Genomic DNA, 26,185 nt, shown 5'->3' on the forward strand with positions numbered 1-26,185 from the left:
ACTTGAAAATATATTATTTTTGAGACTTATATGAAAAGTATAAATATTTTTGCCAAGGAAAAATTATAAATAATTTTTTCTATGTAATATTTCTAAAATATATATTTTGGAAATATATATTGATGTATTTTTATTAGAAATATTATTCCGGAAAAGTTAATACAAAAATTAAGTATGAGATACTTAATAAACACAATAAAAATACGTATTCTCGTACATATAAATATATACCGCAATTAGGGCTGTCCAAACTGCTCGACGATCGAGGATCGCTCGACGATCGCTCAAAAAATGCTCGAAAAATGCTCGTTCGATTATCGCTCAGATTGGTTCGAATCAAATTCAATCCAAGCATGAGCAAAGGTCTGCTCGCTCGTCGATCTCTCGGTTTCGCTCGAATTATTTTTATTAATAATATATATATACATATATATATATATATATTAAAGAATAAAAGCCCAAAAAATATACTAGCACAAAAAAATTAAAAGCCCAAAATATATACTAGCCCAACTTAATAGTTAATATAAAAATCTAACCCTAAATCCCTAATTCCTAAAACAATACTTATAAACTGATTGTTCGAACTTCGAAGATCTGCATATCGCCGCTGCAAGTTGCCTTGCTACACACCAAAATCTAACACCAAAAGTTTATGGCTTTTGAACTAAATGACAATTTGTATTTCGCACTTTATTTTGTGCTTTTTGATATTGTTAAGAACATTTTTAGAATCATGATTTTTGTTATGTATTACTTTTGTTAGTAAATTGTTGGACATGTTTTAATTAAGTTAGGATTTGTTTTTGTTGAACTCCGCCTTATAATTCAATCAGGCGAAACGGAGCGAAAACGATCCGCTCGATTTTAGTTAGGATTTGATAAAAACCGAGCGAAAACGATCCGATTGATTCAAATTCAATCTGAGCATGAGTATCACTTTTGTGCTCGGTTTTGCAAATTCGATCTGATCGGATCGGATCAGTTGTAATTCAATCCGAGCATGAGCAGACCCTCGATCGGATCAGATCGGCTCATGAACACCCCTAACCGCAATGCGCCACCAATACTTGGCAAAATACACAAGTTTAAGAACACAAGTATGAATACACCCATCCTTGGGAAAATTATATATGTACAAATACAATATGTGGCAAGTTAAAATATATTATTTTAACTAATATTTCAAAATTTAATAAATATAATTTAAGTTAAAATACTTATTATTTTAACAAATAATTATATACTTTGGAATATTATAATATACATCAATGATGTAACTCAGAATACACCAAGATTTCCAAAACAAGTCACAATGAACAACTAAGACAAAGAGTCGTCACACAAACTAAGCGTCTAATAAAACATGGCACATGTGTAGGTAGTTGTACGACTCATAGGAGGACCCTGAGCATACGAGATAGCAGGACGCAAACTTGTGAGTTCATGTCCCCCTTTTCTCTTAACTGTTTTCGGTTTTATAACTCTCAGGGGTGGAATACATGTTACAAATATTTAAATGGTATGATTTGGCTATGAAATGAACAATTAGATAATGTGAGCATAGATTGAATTTAAAATGCCATTAACTCTCATAAGAAATATGGACGAAGGTTAGATCTAATGGGTACGGCCGAGCCCCACTCATGGTCCTTATGTGACCACTTGAGTGCTTTGGTGTCCTAGTCGAGGTGATTCGACAACAGTCAAGGGTGATTTGACACAGTCAAGGTGAATTTGACACAGTCGAGGGGAATTCGACGAGGGTATAAGCCTACTCATATTGAGTGCTCCCTATGTCTTCACATACATTAATGTCCTTGCTGAACATTAATTTGATCTGTTCATAGATGCTTTTCATACCTGTTTTCAAAGGAGTCTCTCAAATGTTTACAGGCTTATCAATACTCATACAAAACGCATGAACTCGCTCAACTTTTGTTGATGTTTTCAAAATTACATTTATTTTAGGTAACAAGTTGGATCTTGGGCGCGGGTGTTGTTTCTAGAAGTAAATTCCAAGTTAGATGTCATCCACTTTTGTTGGTTTATAACTTAGTCAAAGGTTGTGTTGTTGAAACTTAAATGACTGGTGTTTGTAAAATTTTAATCTTAATGAATGGATGAACATCGTTTTGATCATATAGTTGTTTATTATGATTGAATGCAATGATATTGAACAAGTCACACATCATACGCTTCCGCAAAAGTCAGGGTGTGACACAGTAGAACAAAACATATTGACATTCATTGTCATTTTATATGGGATTGTTCTGAAAAGAAACTGACTGAACTTCATAGAGTCATCACATTAGATAACCTGGCAGATCTTTACACAAAAGCATTTGACAGGGTTCGTTTTGAATATTTATTCGAACTCAACAGGATGAGGAATCCTGAATAACAAGTTTTTTCATAAGCATTTTTTAAATACTTTCATTGCTTTCTTAAAAAACAAAAAAATGGAAAACCATAAAATATAAAAAAATTGAGTTGTCATTGTGTGAAAGAGAAGAAATGATAATACATCAGCGAGTAAGACTGTCACATTGAAATTGAAATTAAATTGCGTAAGTGTGATAGTAGATCCATCATATGATGTACCAATAGGCAAAAAGCATGAACTAATCAAATTACCAACATGATATAAACCTAACGAACTGTGTACCAAGTGGGTAACACATCAGTGGCGCATGGTTTTTATAACCTTAAATCTTGCATTGATAGATTGCCAAAATCTGTGGTTTTGGGTCTTTATACTATTATTTCATCCAGGGATATCAGGGTTGTCATTTTGCTGTATCCAGATATATGCTGACCTAGGCATAACCAAGATATCTTAAAAGAGCTAAAATGCCAAAAACCCAGAAATTGAAGAAGTTCTCCTAGAGAGTCATTCAAATCTGCTAAGTGCATAAATCGTATCAATCTTTGGTAGTTGCCTCACCCTCGTTGGATATTGGTCTCTTTGATGTACGGAAGTACTGACCTGATCACCAATGTTCTAACGCTGTAAAACACAATGGAGAATTCGGTATACTCACCTACTATGAGGAAGCTTTTAGCACACTGATGTGCGTAAAATACAACATATAAATTATATCAAATACGGCGTAAAATCAACCCTTTTTCGGTACTAATGTTGGAAAAAACTTGTTTCTTTGTTCCTTTTTAATTTGCAGGGTCAAAAGAGCTTAAACGCGCGAAAGGAGCAGAATAACAGCAAAAACCAACATAAAATACAATGAAGGAGGATTGACACAACTCGCCAAGCCCCCATCCACATCTAAACCAAGGAAATAACAAGATCAGAAGCTTTGGCACGGGGCCATGCCTACTAGGCATGAGCCGTGCCCAGTGAGAATTCTCTGCAGGAAAAAAAGACAACAAAAGACAAATCAGAAGCTCAACACGGGGCCGTGCTAAGGCAACATGGGGCGTGGTCAACTCTAAGATTTGCAGAAACTGAGATAGTACAACAAGTACATTGGCCACGGGCCGTTCCGTTGACACACGGGGCTGTGTTAGTACGAAGTCTGACACTACAGTTAATGAAGTGGAGAGAGATTGAAGGCCATGGGGCCGTGCCAGGCGGGCACGGGCTGTGTTGGACGTCTGATTTCAGCTATAAATAGGGGTGCTTGGTTTCATTCCAATCCATTCCTTGGCAACCACTTCTCTCACACTTGCCACCACTCCACCACCATCATCCACCACCATCATCCACCTTCCAGCATTTAGAGTGTGTAGTAGTCTCAGGATCCAAGATCGATCGTAAGTGTAACACCCCGTGTTTTCGAATGTCAAAGTCAAAGACCAAGTCAACTTTGACTTTCTTTGACTGTAGATAGTCTATTTTATGTTTTAATTGTATTATGTGGAGTAAGTGTTGTAATCAGCAAGAATCGAAGTAATCGAATGTGTTAACGCGAACCAATCTACGACTGTGAATGGTAGGAAGTAACAATGCGATAAAGTTAACTAATCAGTAATCAAACCAATCTAATAATCATCGAACTTGAGACTCGAATTATGCGAATTGTGGTATTGCTATACGTGTGTGTGCCTTATGTGTTACTTGTGCGTGTTTACTTATATGTTTGGTGTGGTATTCAAGTGAATCAATCGAAAATCGAATCGAAAATCGAATCGAAACTCAAAAGGCAATCGAACTAAATCGAAACCGACATCGAAACGTGACTTATAGAAGATTGTATATTAGATATAGTAGTTGGGACTGAAAGTAATTTGACTAGGAACTCTATCGTATTCGTATCATCGTCCATCGAAATCGAAACGTCAAAAATCGTCGCAAAATACTCAAAGTGAGTCGCGGATCGAACAGGAGGCATCCTGATCGAACAGGCCAGCCGATCGGCTAGCATCTTGCCAGCCGATCGAGCAGCCCACTCGATCGGAGCCCCTGGCCGATCGGCTGCCACTTTCCCCTTTTGGAAGCCTATAAATAGGGCTGTCCTTGTCTTCATTTCCACTTTTGGAAAGTTCTGACCGGCCAGCTCCTATTCTTCACCTTTTCTCAGATTTCTCTCAACTCCGGTAAGTTTTCGCTCTAATTCTTGTACGTTTTTGATCATTACTTGATTCTACACCTTTCTATCTTTCAAAACTTGGATTTTAACCGTGAAATCACCAAGATCTAAGTGTTCTTGGGTGATGTCATCATGGTGTTCTTGAAGAACATCAAACTTTGGCCTCATTCAACCATGAATAGCTTAGATCTAACCGATTTCCACATAAACAAGTTAAGACCTATCGAGGATCTAAACATCCACATGTTATGAAGGATTGAAAGAAGGAATCCCAACTTTCTTTCAACTCTTTTACACTCAATGCCTTCAAACCGCTAAAAACGGATGTTGGATCGTTGTTGACCCTGAATGAGTCTATCAGAAGAGTTGTTTATCTAATTCAAAGGCGGAATCAATGAATCAGACGCTCAAACTAAATATAATGCTTTCTTTTATTGATCTGACAAAGTTTACAACCTGAAAGCAAACTGGCAGCACTTCGTTACAATTTTCAGAACCGTACCAAATGAACCAACATGTGCACTATTTATAGGTGTAGTAGGTTCGCTTATGTGAATGTTCATATGAGCGAACCTAGTTGCTAGATGGTTCGCTTTTATGGACAATGTCCATATAAGCGGACCTACTTGCTATTTCACCAACTTTCGTTTCTCGAACCTCGTGCACTAGTTATTCTAACCTATCTTATTTTATTACATGATACAAGACGAAGTCAATAGACGTAGTGCACTAACAGACTCCCCCTCGGATATTGACGAAGTCTTCAGTGACCATTCTCTGTTATGACACCTCTTCGTTCTTGATCATTTTGCCATCTCAATCAGATTGTAACAATGTAAGCATCTTTCAATCTTTCTCTTTGAACTTTGACTCTTTTACTAGAATCTCATCACTTGCTCAATTATCAACAGCTTTATCATCAGCAGGCTCCCCCTCTCGTCAAGCTTCCGTGCTTTTAGGGATTGACACCTAGTTTTTCAACTACAAGCTCTCTCTAACTTCCAGCTTGTCTTCAGACTCCCCCTTAGACTCTGCTTCCGGGATCATAATCTGATATCTTTCTTATCCTGCAGTCACTCAACCACTGTATAAGTAACAACATTTTAAGACCATCAATCAAATTCTCTAATACACTCCCCCTGTCAACAAACTTTATAGATATGGCAGCATTAAAGAATCCAATTCCCTCACTGTTTATCATCCAAGTTCAAGTTAATGACCTTGGAGATATCACAAACTGTTTTTGAAAATTTTTGAATTAATTCAAGTATCAAATTAATGAACTTGTTTTATTTTCAGAAACACAATCAGCTTACTTAGATTTTGAAACTCAGCCACTCAGACATCGGTTGTCGAAAATAAAGCAGAAATCAAAATCTTTTTGTATTTTCTGAAAATATAAAGCAGTAAAGAAATATGTACAAACATATTTACAAACAATATTTTTGTTTGAGTATGCGTCAGAGGATCATATCAGTTTTTGACAAGTCACAAGTACCGTTGAGCTTAATTACACATTAAGAATTAAACAATTCACTTAGATTGTCGATATATTGATCCACTTAAATTTTCATACAAAATTTCAACTGATTCAGGATACAAATTAGATGTTTTAAGAACTTAAACTCATTCATGTGTCCCACCTCTTGAATATACTCCCATATCCAGATTCCCAAATATTCAGTCTTACAGGTGAGTATACCACAAATGATATCTGTAAGGGGTTAGATGCGAGGGCCGTGAGAGCTCAGGTCGATACTTCCGTATACGCAGAGAGATGACGGCTTCGACTTTTCGGTGTGTCCCCTTTAGAGGATCTTTTAGGTACAACAGCAGCGACTATCAATTTTATTGTTTCATCAGCTTGCTGAGGGCGATGCTATATTTCAAGCATTTGCGGAAAGTATTATTCGGGGACTAGGTCAGTACTTCCATACAGCAGAAGTCCCGGAATAATACCCCAGATATCACTGAGTATAAAGACCTAGTATCTCAGAATACGGGACCTTTCAAACGAGATTTCAGGGGTTACCTATATATCCAAGTAGTGTTCCCCACGAAATAAGCAAGTTTGAAATTTTAGATTTATATCCCGAAAAAGTTTACTAAGTGTATAAAAACCTATCGACATATCATCTGTGAGACTGTTTAACGCTATTTAATCATTACAATTCTTTAGCATACTGTAACTGTCTACTGATGTACTATCATTTCCTCTTTTTACCCAAAAACTCAAATTTTTGAATTTTATCATGTTTTTGGCTTTTTCAAATTTTCTAATGTTTTTGTATTTTCTGACAATCTTTCTCCCCCTAAAATGCAAAACCATTAAAAGAAATTTGACAAACCGATACTGATAGCTTTATCTCGCCATCCATTTTCTGCTTAAAGTGCTCTGATTTGCAGAAAATCTATTATCAAGTACCCCCATGATTTACAACCCATTGATTTTGATAGTTAGAAAACCGTTTTTCAATCTGCGGCAGTAATCATGTTTGTTCAGCCGTGAGGGTTTCGGCGTAGTCCATCAACACTTATTCAAACAAACTTAACAACAAACAATACACACATTACACAAAAACAACAAATAAACTCCCTGTTTGACCAAAACCAGGGTCCTGCAACTTCTTCCTGTGCCAGGTTGCTCCAACTATCAGTCTCACAATCTTCAGCTTCGTTGAGCACCTGCACATTCAAACTTAATCAATCATTTGAACAATTTAGCCCAGGTCTGTTGGACCTTAGGCATTTCAACACAAAAATTTTCATTGAATTTTGGAAATTCTTTGTCATTTAAAACTTTTCCAGCTTTGATCTCAACTTTCTCATCTTTTACCGACGACACTTGTTTCTTAGCACTCCACACTTGACCTTTCGGAGTACCTCTTTTGTAAAAATTTGTCTGTTTTTCAATCTTTTGTTCCTGAACAACACTTGGTTTCCAAAACTCTTGAGGTTTTGTCATATCGACAGATGTTTTCCAACTCTGTGTTGTTCTCAATTTGGGTGTGTGAGAATTCCAGGTCTGTCTTGAATCAAACCTGTTCGGGTTTGATTTCCATTTTTGATTGGAAGCAAACTTGTTCGTATTGTATCTCCAAGTTTGTTTCGAATCAAATCTGGTTGACCTTGGTGTCACATTCTCAGATTTCTGTTTTTCAACATCAACAGGCTTTGGATTTGGACACTTTCGTGCAACATGTCCAATTTGATCACATTTAAAACACACTTTCTTTGAAACATCCTTGGCCTGATGTTGTTTCTTTTTCATAGCCTCAAACTCTGCATTAGACTGTCGTCCAATTTTGAGTTTTTCTTCTTCTGTTAAACTCTTTCCTTGAACAAAACTCATTTGTGTCTGAAAATTTGGCATTTCAGTTCTGTTCCAATTTTGTTTCTTCTTATAACCCAAACCAGCCTTCATGTTTTTCTTCTTAAAACCAGGTTTGTTATAAGAACCTTTGTAACCTTTACCAGCAAACTTCGACATTTCGGATTTCTCAATTTCAACCATCTTGAAAACTTTGTCAATTTTCTCTGAAATCACATTCTGAATCAGGAAAACAACATCTAAGAATAATTTGTCCGATCCAATCATGGTATAAACCAATCCTTTTGAATCATCATTCAAATTCTTCTCGGATTTTGTGTCTTTCAAATATCCATCATAAAGATTTCCTTCATCTTCATCCTGTGATTCAGACTTACCTTTTGTAGACTCATCTTTCAAAACACTATCAACCACCTTACATACCACCTCTGAATCACCAGCATCATCAGATTTGGTATAAGTCACATCGATACTTTCAGGTAATTGGTCAGCTATGTTCAAACCCTTTGCCACCTTTTCCTCATGATAAAAAGTATAATTGTCTCTCAATGGTGGTGGTACCTGATGAAATTCTGAACCAATACCCTTTTTAAAATTATTAGTATCTTTGTCATCTGGTGTGATGTTGAAAATACGTTCAAGAATGTACGAAGAGTTATGATAACTTTGAAGTTTTGTAACAATCTTTTCTTTTTCAGCCAAGACTTGTTTAAGATTAGCAATTTCATCAACACATTTGTTCAATTCAATTTGCTTTTCTTTAACCTTTCTTTCATACATTTCTTTAGTGACTAAAGTTTCTGACAATCTTTGATCAAAACTTTTGACTTGGCTCTTTAAAGTATCATAAACTTCTTGTACTCTCTGACTCGACCACTTTAAAGAATCATATTGTTTTTGTAACTCAAGAAATTTAGATTCTTTCTCAACACAATCAACACATTTTGCGGCACATTTTTCTTTCAAAATCTTATTTTCTTCTTCAAAATCATGACATTTCTGTGTTAACTTCTCAACTTTTAATTTTAAACTTTCTTCTGTTTCAATTCTTTCTTTACATTTCATTTTTAAAACATTTTCAAGTTTGTTCATTTCATTATCTTTTGTTTTTATCAGTTCATCTTTATCAATACAAGCTCTACATGTTTCCATGCATTTCTTGCATTGTTCAATTGATTTTAAGATTTTAGAATCAGAATTTACCTCAGTGATTGACACCTCGGCGTGTTCAGCTGCCTCTGTCTGTTTCATCTCTTGTATCTTCTCGTTATCAGTACCATCATCACTGACAATCTTCACCTTCTCATTCTTTTCTTCAATCTCTTTCAGCACCATTCCTTCATTCTTTTTCTGTTCTTCCTCAGCTTTTTGATCCTCTTCAACAGCAAGCTTTGCAACAGTCTTTACTTCTTCAATCATCTTTTTCAATTCTTCTTCTTTTCTCTTCTTCATTTCTACCACCTTCGGTAGACTTGCTTCAAAAACCTCCTTTAACTTGTTCATCAAATCTGGCAGATAACCTTTATCAGAAAGCTTTCTTGTGTTGAAAGTTCCCTCACTTGGAAACAAATTGGTTACAGCATCAAAATCCACTTTTGACGGATCAACTACTGGATTTCCCTGTGGATCCATGTAACACTCCAACTCTTCATTCCATCTCTTGGCTCTTTGTGCTTCTTGAAATGGTTCATTCAATTTTCTAATCTCCCATCTCGCACTGTCTCTTCGCCACTAGGCATCATGATCATCAGTAGCCATGTCTTGAAATTCTGGAAATACTTGGGCGAAATCAGATTGCACTAATGAGTGAAACTCAAGTTGACCGAATGAGCGAACCAACAACTTTGACCAAATGAGCGAAACTGTTGGACAGATAAGCGAACCCTGTTTGAACTGAATAAGCGGACCTCCTGTTGGACCAAATAAGCGGATCCTTGATGACAAATAAACGGACCAGGTTATGTCTGGATGAGCGAACCTGGTAAGTTTCTGTTCGAGCGGATCTACACGTTCAAATAAGTGGACCTAAAGGTCTGTTCGAGCGAATCTATGTGTCTTTGAAGCGAACCTTTGATAAAAGATGACACAAAAGCGAATCTATCAAGGTGATTTGGAGCGGATCTATTTAGTTTGGGGCGAAGCTGGTGTCACAAAAGCGGATCTCACAAATGGACCTAGGTATTTTCGAGCCAACCTATTTACACACAAGCGAACCTATCGTTGTCCGAAAAAGCGGATCTATGTTTTAACCAGTTTTCACCTTTTTTAGTCCGAATTTTAACCTGAAACTTTCAAGGGTTTGTTATTATCCACTAATACACATTCTATGAAAAATTTGTCCAATTTTAACCGTGGAAACTTGTCCAAATCGAAAAAGAAGGTGTAGAAGACAGAAAACGGATCCAATTTGAGCTAAACTCTTCCTCCTGAGCTCTGATACCACTTGTTGGATCGTTGTTGACCCTGAATAAGTCTATAAGAAGAGTTGTTTATCTAATTCAAAGGCGGAATCAATGAATCAGACGCTCAAACTAAATATATGCTTTCCTTTATTGATCTGACAAAGTTTACAACCTGAAAGCAAACTGGCAGCACTTCGTTACAATTTTCAGGACCGTACCAAATGAACCAACATGTGCACTATTTATAGGTGTAGTAGGTTCGTTTATGTGAATGTTCATATGAGCGAACCTAGTTGCTAGATGGTTCGCTTTTACGGACAATGTCCATATAAGCGGACCTACTTGCTATTTCACCAACTTTCGTTTCTCGAACCTCGTGCACTAGTTATTCTAACCTATCTTATTCTATTACATGATACAAGACGAAGTCAATAGACGTAGTGCACTAACAACGGAGCTTGAACCGGCTAACTAATCATTCTAACAAGTTAAAAGGTTCAAGATTCGGATTCTATATACAAGGTTCACCGATTTTGGGTTAACCCAACGTTCCGAACCGTTCACCGGCCGGACTTGGGTGATTCCTGTCCAAGCCAAAGAAGCGAGTAGGAACGGAGGGCATCATAGTTCAACTCATTGTCAAGTTACCTTAAAAGAATGACAAACAATTAAACAGCCAAGTGTTAGACGAAAGGCCGACCAGGTCAGAGAGGCTGGCCGACCGGCTAGGCTGTTCAAAGAGCCAAGCCGATCGACCGGGCCAGCCGATCGGCTAGCACATGGTCCCACACTTTAAAATTTATGGAAGCATAGTATTGAGGAAGAAATGTTCGATCGAACTGCATTTGGTAAACATTACTCTTCGGATCATGAGATACTACTCTTCAACACTTAATCGTTTTCACAACTCGTTCGTAGTAGGGAATGCCAGCCGATCGAACAGACTGTTCGATCGAGTGACATTCAGTTGAGGACTAATTCTGAAGTTCCTAGCCGATCGAGTGAGCTAGCCGATCGAGTGAGCTAGCCGATCGACGAACCGTTCGATCGATCGACTTGAAAAGTAGGAACACTTCAGTGTTCTCAAATGCTGCAACGAAAACTTCAAAAGTTCAAATCCTCAAACACAAACACACCAGAGGAAGAAACAATCCACTCGAATGGCCCAGCCGATCGAGCCTACCGGCCGATCGAACAGGACTATCCAACCGGACATACCAGCCGACCGAACAGCCCGTTCGATCGAACCTGCCGTTCGATCGACCGGCCCATTCGATCCATCCCACACTTGTTTACTTTTCCGTGTTACTTATCGTTATGCTATCGAACTATTCAGGCTAATCTTACTCTCAGCGCTCCCTTCAATCCATAATCAATCACTGTGAGTATACTCGATCCCTTTTTGCTTTTCGCACTTTTGGGTGTTACATACGTTACCTATCAAATCACAATCAAACACAAACTATTTGAACGCTGACCATTTGCATGTGCTACTTGACTAAATGAATGCTGTTTATTATGTTTACACGTGGAGTGCTATCTACCTGCCTTAGCAACGTAGTACTATAGTTTGGACTCAGCACCCGTTCATACGGGGGTTGTTAAGGACAATTACTTGCATGGATTACGGTGGTAATCATGTATTGCGAACCGTCTCGGACGGTCAACCCGCAGTTGTTGGTATCGATGGTCCCATGTCGATAATTAACATGCATCGTTTTCCTCTGTGTACGTGCCTGGTTATGCGTAAACTATTCGAACTCTATATGCTATTATCAAACTTGTGTGCTCACTTTTACATTTTATGTATTGACTTTATTTTAACGTATGTGACAGGTGCTTAAGTTGCTAGGATGCTTAGGCGCGTGGTGATGAAAGCGAGGCTAGGGAGTCTAGAAATAATAAACAATTGTCTGTAATAATAATTGAATCCGAGTTGTCGGAACAGAATTATTTGCCTAGTTGCTTTCTATGATAACTTGTTTATTTATTTGGGATACGGTATGGGACGTATCATTTAACTGAATTTGTAATAATAGTTGTTGTGGAAACTTCTAGACAATCTGTTTTGCTCAGTGCCGCGCCCCGATGATTCCGCCATCGGTTGGGGTGTGACAAATTGGTATCAGCTGTTTTGCTCAGTGCCGCGCCCCGATGATTCCGCCATCGGTTGGGGTGTGACAAATTGGTATCAGAGCCATAACTATAGGGAATTAGGTTAGACACGACCTAGTCCGGGTCGCTGTCTTAGAGACCTAGACTATAGTTAGGAGTCATCAGACCAAGTTTATGTGCTTATTCTGCAATCCTTCACTATCACTGCACCCGAGTTTTCAAATAAAGTCGGGAGATTTAGTTAGGAATAGGTGTGAAAGCCGCAAACTCCTGACCAAACCGCCTGACTTATGCTGATTTTATTCGTTTATTCATGCTTATTTCATTATTTTCACCAACAAACAAGGGAGATTATACCAAATCAGGAGTGAAATCCGTATTTTGATGAATAACCCCCTTTATTTTATTAAAAAAAGGAAGAAATTGCTAAGCCAAGGGGTGAAACCCTGACCTTGGCAGTTTGTTCTGGATTTTGTTTATCTCACCAAGGCCTCGATGGACTCCAACGACCTGAACTCACAAGTATGACCTAGGAAGCGCGTGTGGAATGCCCAAGAATCGAGGCAGAAACACAACCACTAGAGTCGAAAGTGATGACAAGTCTACTATGAATAGTCGAGTTGCCTTGAGTAGTCGATGTCTAGTAACCGCAGACAATCTATCTCTCAATTTTATGTGCTCGATTCCAAGAACCGCAACCGCGTACTCTGATGACTCGTTGATTTTTGTGTGTTTATATGTGCTTTCCCTGTTTTGTGTTTTATTTTGGGGTATTATTCGATTTTGCTATCATTTCAATCGACACACACGACTCGCAATTGCTGTTCTATCTCAATTCGATATCCAGTTGACGCAAATCTAAACGATATTACGATATGATGTGCTATACGACTAAGTAGGACGAATACGATACTATTTGATATGTTATACGAACGACACGCAAGCTTTGAATGATAGGATCTTGAGGCAGTCAGAAAGATATATGTGCTTATAGGGGAATTACGTGATATTACCTGCTTCTGTGATTAAATGGTTACGTGCTTTCGTGTTTATGTGACTCTGTGCTTATGTGCTTCTGTGCTTACGTCCATCTGTGGTTTTGTGCATATGTGTTTACGTGATATGTGTTTCGACGTGATTCTAAGCTTTAGATAATAGTAGACGTGTGAGGTGAGATTCGATTCTGTTGTGTTGAGTCTCGTGACGATGTCTGTTGCAGACCATGTCGTCATCCGGACACCGAACCCCACTTACCCGCCAGGAAAAGAGGGACAGACGTCTCGCTGCTATCATCTCCAAGCAAGTGGCGAAAGCCGTGAGTGAGGTGTATGAAAATGCCAGCAAAACGTCAGAAGAGTCCCGAGCTGAAAACCCTAAGGATTCAAGCAAGGCTGCTTTCATCTTCAAGCAGTTCAAAGCATGCGGACCAAAAGAGTTCACCGGCGAAGATGGTCCTACGGCCATGTTCCACTGGTTCAACTCAGTCGAAGTCACTCTGCGCCAGAGCGGATGTCCTAAACATCTCCGCACTCTCAATGCTACAGGCGTCTTCCAGTCCCGTGCTCTAGACTGGTGGACGGCCGAACGAAACAAGCGCGGAAATGATGCAGCTTACGAGCTAACATGGGAGGAGTTGAAGGCAATTATGACCGACGAATTCCGCCCTCCTCATGAACGCCAAAAGCTGGAGGACGAATTCTGGGGAATCAAGCAGAAGGATGGAGACAACGCTGCTCTCACTGCTCGCTTCAAGCAGCTTAGCATCATTTGTCCTGATCAAGTCAAGACCTCAGATCAAGCCATCAAGAAATACATTCGAGCCCTGCCCGACTGTGTAGCCGACTTTGTTCACGCCGCCAAGCCAGCAACGATCGAAGAAACCTACCTGCTAGCCACTGAGATTAATGACAAGCGGGTAAAGTCTGGTTTCTGGGATAAGCAAACCAAGTCTCTGCACCAAGCCACTACAGCACCCACCGACTCATCTGCTCAATCCTCCAAGTCATCGAGAAGGAAGAAGAAGAAGAACAACAACTCCAGCAACAAGAGCTGTGCTGCCGCGACAAACGCCACTCCTCTACAAGCTGTACTAGCTTAACAGCAGCAGCACCCTCGCTCAGCTCCAGTGATCAATGCACCGCCAGCAAAGCGTGCATACACAGGCCCTCACCCACTCTGCCCGACATGCTCTTATCATCATCCAGTGGGTCTAGCTTGTCGTTTTTGCGCTCACTGCAACCTGTACGGTCATTTCACTACGAACTGTCGCTATGGTCCCCGTCAAGCCCCAGTTCAAGCTACTGTCAACCAAGCTCTACTCCTCGCCCCTCAAGGCCAACAAGCAGCTCCAGCACCTGCAGTCAATGCTCGAGTCTGCTTTGCATGTGGTGACCCTAACCACTTTGCAAATAGGTGCCCGAACAGGGTGGTTAAGCAAGAGCCCCAGCAGCAACAGCAACAACAGCAGCCTCAGCAACATCAGCAAGCAACCCATGCCCGAACCTTCAACATCAATGCCCGTCAGGCTCAGGCGGATAACAACGTGGTTAATGGTACGTTCCATGTGAATGGTATTTATGCATCATGTTTGTTTGATACTGGAGCCGATAACTGCTTTGTGTCATTTGAATTCGAGAAGCTCCTTAGTCGTAAGCGCTCATATCTGTCCTCGTCATTCGAAGTCGAAGTCGCTACGGGAAGAACTATTGCCGTAAATTCAGTACTCCGTGATTGTACTCTCGAACTCAACAATCACATCTTCCCAATCGACCTTATTCCGATGCAACTCGGAAGCTTTGACGTCATAATAGGCATGGACTTTCTTCGCGAAAACCATGCCGAAGTTGTATGCTTCGAGAAGATGATTCGATTCTCACTCGCGAATGGTGATTTGTTGTGTGTGTACGGTGAAACAGCGTCGAAAGGTCTCAAGCTTATGTCGTGTATTCAAGCCAGCAAGTATCTCCGCAAGGAATACCGAGCTTTCTTGGCCAACATCGTAGTAGCGGAGAAGGGAAAGAAAAAGAAGGTTGAAGTTAAAGATGTTCCAGTGGTTCGTGAATTTCCTCAGGTGTTCCCTGACGATCTTCCCGGACTACCACCAAGTCGTGATATCGACTTCCGCATCGACCTCATTCCTGGAGCTAACCCCGTTGCCAAAGCCCCTTATCGACTCGCTCCATCCGAAATGCGGGAACTCTCGAACCAACTCCAGGAATTACTCGAAAAAGGCTTTATTCGCCCAAGCACCTCTCCTTGGGGCGCGCCAGTCCTTTTCGTCAAAAAGAAGGATGGATCGTTCCGGATGTGCATCGATTATCGGGAATTGAATAAGCTAACCATCAAGAACCGATACCCCTTACCCCGAATTGACGATTTGTTTGATCAGCTACAAGGTGCAGCATGCTTCTCTAAGATCGATCTACGTTCAGGATATCATCAGCTACGAATTCAAGAGGAAGACATTCCTAAAACCGCCTTCCGAACCCGTTATGGCCATTACGAATTTGTAGTTATGCCCTTTGGTCTAACCAATGCACCCGCGGTTTTTATGGACCTGATGAATCGTGTGTGTAACCCTTATCTTGACCGTTTCCTCATCGTGTTCATCGATGATGTCTTGATTTATTCCAAAACGAAAGCCGAACACGCGCAACATCTACATTTGGTTCTCGAGTTACTCCAGGGGAACCAACTCTATGCCAAGTTCTCCAAGTGCGAATTCTGGTTGGAGGAGGTTCAGTTTCTGGGTCACATCGTGAATAGTCAGGGTATCCATGTCGATCCTGCGAAGATTGAAGCTGTCAAAAGCTGGATTACGCCTAAGAACCCGTCAGAAGTTCGTTCTTTTCTCGGACTAGCGGGCTATTATCGACGATTCATTGAAGGATTCTTCAAGATCGCTGTGCCACTTACTGCTCTTACGCATAAGGACAAGCCTTTTGTGTGGGGAAACGCACAAGAGACTGCCTTTCAAACCCTCAAGCATATGCTGTGTAACGCTCCGATTCTTACGCTGCCCGACGGAAGCGATAACTTCATTGTCTACTGTGATGCTTCTAACCTCGGTCTCGGCTGTGTCCTCATGTAGCGAGACAAGGTTATAGCCTACGCATCTCGTCAGCTCAAGATCCACGAGAAGAACTATACAACCCATGACCTCGAACTAGGCGCGGTTGTCTTTGCGTTGAAGATCTGGCGACACTACCTGTATGGCACTAGGTGTACGATCTACACTGATCACAGGAGTTTGCAAAACATCTTTAATCAGAGAGAGCTTAATATGCGTCAACGCCGATGGGTAGAACTTCGCAACGATTACGACTGTGATATACGTTATCACCCAGGCAAGGCGAATGTGGTTGCAGACGCGCTCAGCAGAAAGAGTTACGTGCTCAGTACCCGAAACATCCAAGCCCAGCACAACCTCGAAACCCTTATTCGCGAAGCCCAACATGCTTGCTTTAACGAGCGTACATTGAAGAAAGAAAGGATCTATCACGACGGAGCTTAGTTAGTAAGCAAATCAGATGGGATATTCTATTATCTGGACCGAATTTGGATCCCTAAGCGGACCGACTTGCGAAAGATTATCATGAATGAAGCCCACAAGTCCCGATATTCCATTCATCCCGGTGCGGACAAGATGTACCAGGATCTTCGTTATAAGTACTGGTGGCCGGGTATGAAAAGGGATATCGCTCTGTACCTTGGAAGCTGTTTAACTTGCGCAAGAGTCAAGGCTGAACATCAAAGACCTTCTGGCTTACTCGAACAACCGCCGATACCTATATGGAAGTGGGAGAGTATAGCTATGGATTTCATAACGAAACTCCCGCCCACGCCATCAGGTCATGACAATATTTAACGAAATCAGCTCACTTCTTGCCGATACGAGAAGACTACAAGGTGGAGCGACTAGCCCAAATCTACACCGACGAGATCATTCGTAATCATGGTACGCCTCGTGACATCATTTCAGACCGTGACGCTCGGTTCACTTCGGGATTGTGGGAAACGTTTCAAGCGGCCCTTGGTACGTCGCTTAATCTGAGTACTGCATTCCATCCTCAAACCGACAGACAGACTGAAAGAACGATCCGTACTCTTGAAGACATGCTCCGAGCGTGTGTCATAGATTTTGGTGGTAGTTGGAACAAACACCTGCCAGTGGTAGAATTCTCGTACAATAATAGCTATCATGCCAGCATTCAAATGGCACCTTTCGAGGCTTTGTATGGTAGAAGATGTCGATCGCCTATTGTGTGGTACGAGATCGGTCACTCGCAACTAACCGGTCCCGAGATTCTACAAGAAACGACTGACAAAATCCACCAGATTCGAGACAATTTGGTAAAAGCTCGGAACAGACAGAAAAGTTACGCCGATAGAAGACGCAAGTCCCTTGAATTTGAAGTTGGTGACTATGTACTCCTAAAGGTATCACCTTGGAAGGGTGTAGTCCGATTCGGCAAGAAAGGGAAACTAGCGCCTCGATATGTTGGACCTTTTAGGATTCTGGAAAGAATCGGAAAATCGCCTACAGACTCGAGCTACCAGAGGAACTCAGTAACGTCCACCCGACTTTCGACGTCTCTAACCTCCGAAAATGCCTTGCTGATCATGATCTAATTGTACCGCTCGACGATCTTTAGGTCAACGAAATGTTACACTTCGTGGAAAAGCCTGTCGAAGTCATGGATCGCCAAACCAAGCAACTCAGGCGCTCTCGCATCCCGATCGTGAAAGTCCGATGGGAAGGCAAATGAGGCGCGGAGTTCACTTGGGAACTCGAAAGCGACATGAAGGCCAAGTACCCATAGTTATTTAAATAAATAGATCTGAAGCATCAAATTGGTAAATCACGGTGTTGTGTAGCCTTCGACCTAATTTCGGGGCGAAATTCCCTATACAAGGGGAGGCTGTAACACCCCGTGTTTTCGAATGTCAAAGTCAAAGTTAAAGTCAAAGACCAAGTCAACTTTGACCTTCTTTGGCTGTAGATAGTCTATTTTATGTTTTAATTGTATTATGTGGAGTAAGTGTTGTAATCAGTAAGAATCGAAGTAATCAAATGTGTTAACGCGAACCGATCTACGACTGTGAATGGTAGGAAGTAACAATGCGATAAAGTTAACTAATCAGTAATCAAACCAATCTAACAATCATCGAACTTGAGACTCGAATTATGCGAATTGTGGTATTGCTATACGTGTGTGTGTGCCTTATGTGTTAGTTGTGCGTGTTTACTTATATGTTTGGTGTGGTATTTAAGTGAATCAATCGAAAATCGAATCGAAACTCGAAAGGCAATCGAACTCAATCGAAACCGACATCGAAACGTGACTTATAGAAGATTGTATGTTAGATATAGTAGTTGGGACTGAAAGTAATTTGACTAGGAACTCTATCGTATTCGTATCATCGTCCATCGAAATCGAAACATCAAAAATCGTCGCAAAATACTCAAAGTGAGTCGCGGATCGAACAGGAGGCATCCTGATCGAACAGGCCAGCCGATCGGCTAGCATCTTGCCAGCCGATCGAGCAGCCCACTCGATCGGAGCCCCTGGCCGATCGGCTGCCACTTTCCCCTTTTGGAAGCTTATAAATAGGGTTGTCCTTGTCTTCATTTCCACTTTTGGAAAGTTCTGACCGGCCAGCTCCTATTCTTCACCTTTTCTCAGATTTCTATCAACTCCGGTAAGTTTTTCGCTCTAATTCTTGTACGTTTTTTATCATTACTTGATTCTACACCTTTCTATCTTTCAAAACTTGGATTTTAACCGTGAAATCACCAAGATCTAAGTGTTCTTGGGTGATTTCATCATGGTGTTCTTGAAGAACATCAAACTTTGGCCTCATTCAACCATGAATAGCTTAGATCTAACCGATTTCCACATAAACAAGTTAAGACCTATCGAGGATCTAAACATCCACATGTTATGAAGGATTGAAAGAAGGAATCCCAACTTTCTTTCAACTCTTTTACACTCAATGCCTTCAAACCGCTAGAAACAGAGCTTGAACCGGCTAACTAACCATTCTAACAAGTTAAAAGGTTCAAGATTCGGATTCTATATAAGGTTCACCGATTTTGGGTTAAACTCTAAACCAACGTTCCGAACCGTTCACCGGCCGGACTTGGGTGATTCCTGTCCAAGCCAAAGAAGCGAGTAGGAACGGAGGGCATCATAGTTCAACTCATTGTCAAGTTACCTTAAAAGAATGACAAACAATTAAACAGCCAAGTGTTAGACGAAAGGCCGACCAGGTCAGAGATGCTGGCCGACCGGCTAGGCTTTTTAAACAGCCCAGCCGATCGGACATACCAGCCGATCGGCTAGCACATGTTCCCACACTTTAAAATTTCAGGAAGCATAGTATTGAGGAAGAGATGTTCGATCGAACTGCGTTTGGTAAACATTACTCTTCGGATCATGAGATACTACTCTTTAACACTTAATCGTTTTCACAACTCGTTCGTAGTAGGGAATGCCAGCCGATCGAACAGACTGTTCGATCGAGTGACATTCAGTTGAGGACTAATTCTGAAGTTCCTAGCCGATCGAGTGAGCTAGCCGATCGAGTGAGCTAGCCGATCGACGAACCGTTCGATCGATCGACTTGAAAGGTAGGAACACTTCAGTGTTCTCAAATGCTGCAACGAAAACTTCAAAAGTTCAAATCCTCAAACACAAACACACCAGAGGAAGAAACAATCCACTCGAATGGCCCAGCCGATCGAGCCTACCGGCCGATCGAACAGGACTGTCCAACCGGACATACCAGCCGACCGAACAGCCCGTTCGATCGAACCTGCCGTTCGATCGACCGGCCCATTCGATCTATCCACACTTGTTTACTTTTCCGAGTTACTTATCGTTATGCTATCGAACTATTTAGGCTAATCTTACTCTCGGCGCTCCCTTCAATCCATAATCAATCACTGTGAGTATACTCGATCCCTTTTTGCTTTTAGCACTTTTGGGTGTTACATACGTTACCTATCAAATCACAATCAAACACAAACTATTTGAACGCTGACCATTTGCATGTGCTACTTGACTAAATGAATGCTGTTTATTATGTTTACACGTGGAGTGCTATCTACCTGCCTTAGCAACGTAGTACTATAGTTTGGACTCAGCACCCGTTCGTACGGGGGTTGTTAAGGACAATTACTTGCATGGATTACGGTGGTAATCATGTATTGCGAACCATCTCGGACGGTCAACCCGCAGTCGTTGGTATCGATGGTCCCATGTCGATAATTAACATGCATCGTTTTCCTCTGTGTACGTGCCTGGTTATGCGTAAACTATTCGAACTCTATATGCTATTATCAAACTTGTCTGCTCACCTTTACATTTTATGTATTGACTTTATTTTAACGTATGTGACAGGTGCTTAAGTTGCTAGGATGCTTAGGCGCGTGGTGATGAAATCGAGGCTAGGGAGTCTAGAAATAATAAACAATTGTCTGTAATAATAATTGAATCTGAGTTGTCGGAACGGAATTATTTGCCTAGTTGCTTTCTATGATAACTTGTTTATTTATTTGGGATACGGTATAGGACGTATTATTTAACTGAATTTGTAATAATAGTTGTTGTGGAAACTTCTGGACAATCTGTTTCGCTCAGTGCCGCGCCCCGATGATTCCGCCATCGGTTGGGGTGTGATAGTAAGAGTTCTTGTCAAACAAAGGCCATGCTTGGCTAAACTCTCAAAAATCTTTTATTTATTACTTTTTGATTTCCAATCTTTGGCTCCTTTTTATTTGGGTATGTATTAATGACTTTAATAACTAGTTTTTTATATTGAAGGCGAATTGTAAGACCCTTACTTATTTTATAGTATATTTAATACAAGTTTCATATAAATACAAGTTTATACGATTACAAGTACTTACGAAAATACGAGTTTATTAAAAACATTTAAAGATTTAAAATGTTTCAACATCTTGTGTTTATATCGTCGTTTGAAACAACACGACGAAACATATTGCGGAAGCTTGATTCTTGAACGTGTTCGGTTCTTCGTTGAGCTTGATCATCATCCGACACATTAGTTATACCTACATTCCACAAAACCAAGAAATGAGTTAGTTATAAGGCGTTTAAAACGTGTTTAAATGGTTCGCCATTCAAAACAATCAACATAAACAGTTTTGCCAGTTTGAGTAGCCCTCGCGGGGCGCGACCAAGAAGGCTTATGCCTTCGCGGGCCGCGAGAAGGGTCGCATTGCGCGATGCCCTTTCCAGTTCTCTGTCGCGTAGCGTGACGCCTTGATTTTGACAGCAAGTTTGCAGCCAAGTGCTGCATATTCTCCGAAAATTAATTTTCCACCGAAACGAGCATAACTCCCTCGTTTTTGATCCGTTTTACACGATTCTTTTTCCTACGTGATCGTAATTTTATTCTCCATCATATGGAGTTAGCATCTGACATCCGGATTAAAAAAACGATAAAATTTTAAGCCTTCGGTTTAATATCCTTTTTCAAAGTTTTGACCCGTTCATGTTTTTCTCAAACAAAGCATGTTTGTTTGATCCCAAAACTCATGAAATTCATAATTTCAATATCTTCTATCATATTAGGTTCAAGTCACGGGTTTCTTACGTATTTAAAACCCGTTTACGCTCAAGTGCTTATTTTGACCCGTTAAGGGTATTTAAGAACTTTCAAGCTTAAAAATCGCTTTCAATTGCTTCTAGCATTGCATTACCACATTTCTTATCATATAATCTTCCACCACAACTGTATTTATGGTGGGTATAATGTGGTAATCTATATAACTCAAGTTTTACCCCTCGAATCATTATTTTACGGCAAAGACTCAAATGGATTCATTTGACTAAAGATTTACATCTTTCGATTTCTATACTTATTCTAAATATTTATCTAACCATAAAACTTGTTTCCAAACAACCTTTAAGGGTTGTTTGTTCAGTTTAACTTATAAGGACGTTTTGGTCCATTTTAGCCCTTCATTAACGATGAGGGACTTTTGTAAACATGTTTAACTCACAAACCCTCTTTTTAGCTATGATTTTGTTTGGAAAGTCAAAATGCTTTCCAAACGCAATGACCAACATTTGTAACATTCGGTTTACCTAACAAACTAACCCAATGTTCATTTTAGACTCCGTTTAACTCTCATTAAACCTTATGTTTTAAATAGCCGCTAGGTAATAGCGATGTAAATATCCGCTCGATATTTATTCCTAAAATCATACAACTCGACAAACCGTTAGTCGATATTGTCAAAGGTGATATTTTCACCTTTTGACCTGTTTGGTCAAAGTGACCGATTATATCGGCGAGATGATGTTTATTACCATCTCGTCTATATGACTTGCTCCGGTTTACACTGTGCAGTCATTTTACTTATAGTTCATTTCTTTACACTTTTTGGCCTATTATGGCTTACATCATAAGTGTTTTTTTTTTTAAAAAAAAACTAACGGTCCTGGTCAATGCATGACCAAATTACCGTTTTACCCTTATTGTTTGTTTTGGTTTACCTTATAAGGTAACCATTAAAAGTTCTATATATTTATTAGTCATTGCATGACTAAGTATCCGTAATAGTCCTTTTTAACCATTACACTTGGTTTATTATCATCTTTGGTTATCGTGTCCGTACGACTACACGTCGGAACATTATATCCTGAATGTTAACTTGTCTTATTCGTAGTTAATACGATAAGAGAATATTCTATAATTTAAAAGTATTGTAAGTTATACTTACCTAACATCCGAATTATGCTTTTCTTTCATTACTTGATTCGTCTGACCAGCTTCCTTCCCAAGCTTCCACCTAGCTTGTTAGGCGTCAAACTATCATTATCATTTGTAAGATGGTTAGATTAGTCATAATCATTCATGACCATTCCATCCTACAATTCTTATGTCGAAACTATCATTCGATCTTATCTAAGGTCAGTTTGACCTTTAAAATTCAACTGCCTATAACATATATAATTACATGAGGTAGCTCAATTTCTCGTTAAATTACTTGGTTAGTCATCCGATAATCATCATTCCTATGTTATCGTTTTAATCACTTATTAACCAAGTTCTCGTAAATCATAATTTACCGAATTAATACACAATGATATTTAACATCATTGAACATGAACATTTCATCAATTTTTTTTTATCATGTCCTACTAAACTTATTTCATAGTAAGTATGATTATATACTTAAACTCACAATTTGTCAAGTATTTCATCATTACTATCTTACATGATAATTCTAAACACCATTATATCATCAAATTCATCACATGATTAATACCCACTTAACCTAGTGTGGTAAATCATCCAGTCATTCAATTCATAGCATGTTATGTATGATATTCATCGGGTTAATTTTACCACTAACGGTACTTTACCCGTCCTTTAATATTAACGCGGTTTGATTACCAAACCCGTTTCGGGGTGTTACACGAATTTATCTAGCCATTCTTCATATGTTGTTGATTCACATATTCGTGTCTTTACGGTCTATGTAAAGCGTGTTAACTACTTGGAAGGGGGTTAGAAGGGTGGTTGGGTAATTCTATGTGTCGTTCAGTGTATAGATCCTGCGAGAACCTGGTTCAAGCTTAGTACTACTTCACGGTTTGGGTGGTACTGTTCGCCCCAGAAGAAAGTAGGAAACCGCTTGAATCCCTTATCTATAAACTACTATTAAAACTTTAAACCAACCCTGCGAGGACTATATCCCTGCTGACTCAGACCAAGGGGTTGAGGGTAACGCTGCTTGGAAGGGAGCCTACCATTTTTCGTATTAATAACTTACTTAGTTATCTTTCAATAATCCGACTTTGCGGGACTGTATCCCTGCTGACTCAGACCAATTGGTTGAGGGTAACGCTGCCTGGAAGGGGGACTACTACTATAACTTAAAGATAATCTCTTAAAATGCCCAAAGTGCGGAAATCATTAAAAGGATACATAAAAGAGGAGTTGGAACCAAGTGATCCTTCTTGTCTATTTGTTTTCCTTATATTTTATTTTTGCTTTTCAGTTTATTTTTTATAACTTTAAAACCTTTTCATCAAAGTTTGGTTAGATTAGACATTAACGTATCCGGTATTAAAAGCTCTTATGTTCTTGGACGACCTCGGTATCTTGCCATCACTATACTACGTCCGCGATGGGTGCACTTGCCCTAACGTGTGTGTAGAGTGATAGTAGTATATCGTGTTTTATACATTTAAAACTTGAATTTGCGACTAAAAAGAGCTAAAATATATCTAAAAAATATAACCACACACACGCACGTTAAATTTTTGGCCCCATTGCCAGGGATACAAGGATTTTGAGAAAACTTAAAATTAGTAGCCAAATCAAATTTTAACATTTTTCAAAACTGTGCGCCCGTTTTCAAAACTTTTTTCTGTTACAGTAGGTTTAACACAGGGTCGTGTTACTGGTACACGCCCCCGTGCTGCAAATTTTCTTAAAACATTTTCAAACGCTCAGATACAAACCTGGCCACGGGGCAGTTGTCACACCCCCAAAATCCACCTGCGGAGTGTCATCGCTTGGGAGCGTGACTGACCAGGATCAAGCCACCAATCATATCGAACACAGCATTTAATAATAAAAGTAGATACATGATTGATGTTCCAAAACCAAACATTGTTTAAGTAGCGGAAGCATGTAAGTAAACCCAACTTAAATAATAATGTATGAAAAGTCATAAGTGTTTAACTAGGTATTCATAATCCATGCTCCACAACGACCTGCTCCTCCCTGTGCAAGCTCCATGTATCTAACGACCTGCAAGGCATGTAACAGAGGATCAACAACTAGTTGAGCGAGTTCACAGTTTATAGTTCGGTATTTGTAATAGTATAGTAAGCATTGTATTCGTTCATTAAGTCATGTATCGTAATAGCTCGTATCGCGGCCCTTCACCATGTATGCGAAGAATAGGGAAAGTTCTCAAGTATTCTAGACTAGGTATATTTGTATCGCGGCCACCCGGCACCTGTGCGAAGTTTAGCGTATAGTTCGCAGCCTTTCTAGGCATGTGTGCGAAGATCAGTCATAATATCGCGGCCAACCCTGGCGTGTATGCGAAGATCAGTTCAATTAGTATCACTAGTCTAGCAGTATCCTAACCAATAACCTTCCTCAGCCGAGGATCATATCACTACGTTCCATTATAGATAAGTACCAGTAAATAATCAAATCCCATTCCCACCCTGGGAACCCCATGCCTTGGCTGTGTGAACTCACCTTGGTTTGCTCGGTATGTTATTGCTTCTAGGGTTAATTTGTGTTTAAGTCCGTTGCACACGATCTAAGGTACATTGCACATAAATCCACTGTGAGTATTTTACTTTCAATTGTGTTTTCAACTCTTTGGTGTTCAATTAGTATCATACGGTAATGTATCGCACAAAAACATGCAGTATCGTTCATTAACACTTAGCATCACACCAGACAGTATCGCATAAGCGTATACAGTAGTAACAGTAGCATGCAGTAGTATATTGTAAAGTACAGCATATACAGTAGGCTCCAATCACTGGTGTTTACAAGTAAGCTCTTATACACTTATCCACTTATTCATTTGTGTTTCATCAATAACTCAGGTCATGTTTATCAACACAGAACACAGATCATATATGTATGCATTACAGAATTCGGACAAACAACATAATCACAAATTTGAACCTTTCCTTTACAATAAGGTCGGACATGAATATACAAACAAAAGTCGGACATGTTAGCATTGTAATAAAGATCGGAAAAGGAAGTGG

Source organism: Helianthus annuus, chromosome 9 (genome assembly GCF_002127325.2).
Source record: "Helianthus annuus cultivar XRQ/B chromosome 9, HanXRQr2.0-SUNRISE, whole genome shotgun sequence".
NCBI classification, from domain to species: domain Eukaryota; kingdom Viridiplantae; phylum Streptophyta; class Magnoliopsida; order Asterales; family Asteraceae; genus Helianthus; species Helianthus annuus.